Raw genomic sequence first — 533 nt, 5'->3', positions numbered from 1 at the left:
CTCCTGCCTCAGCCTCCCGAATAGCTGGGACTACAGGCATGCACCACCATGCCCGGCTAATTTTTTTCTATATATTTTTAGTTGGCCGATTAATTTCTTTCTATTTTTAGTAGAGATGGGGTCTCGCTCTTGTTCAGGCTGGTCTCGAACTCCTGAGCTCAAGCAATCCGCCCGCCTCGGCCCCCCAGAGTGCTAGGGTTACAGGCGTGAGCCACCGCGCCCGGCAATACCAAAATCTTTATCCACACAGATGGTAGTTAAGTTATATTTTCCCTATCCCATCTTTTTTTAGTTGATTGGTTTGATTAAAAGTAGAAAATTGTACTATTACTTTTATTAAACTGTATCTGATCAGACACAGTCTTACACGTTAGCCTATCCAGATATTTTTAACCTGTCAAAGAATTCCTTGTCCCTCCCAGTGCTCATCAGCTGAAGTCTCAGTTAGTATTCTGTTAGTACTACATACAAATAACTGATAAACTGCTAACAAGACATGTCAAGGAAAGATCCCCATGGTGGCTATTAAGCAC

This window comes from Propithecus coquereli, unplaced genomic scaffold (genome assembly GCF_000956105.1).
Source record: "Propithecus coquereli isolate 6110/MARCELLA unplaced genomic scaffold, Pcoq_1.0 Scaffold57, whole genome shotgun sequence".
Classification (NCBI taxonomy): Eukaryota; Metazoa; Chordata; class Mammalia; order Primates; family Indriidae; genus Propithecus; species Propithecus coquereli.
This window is presented reverse-complemented; position numbering follows the sequence as displayed.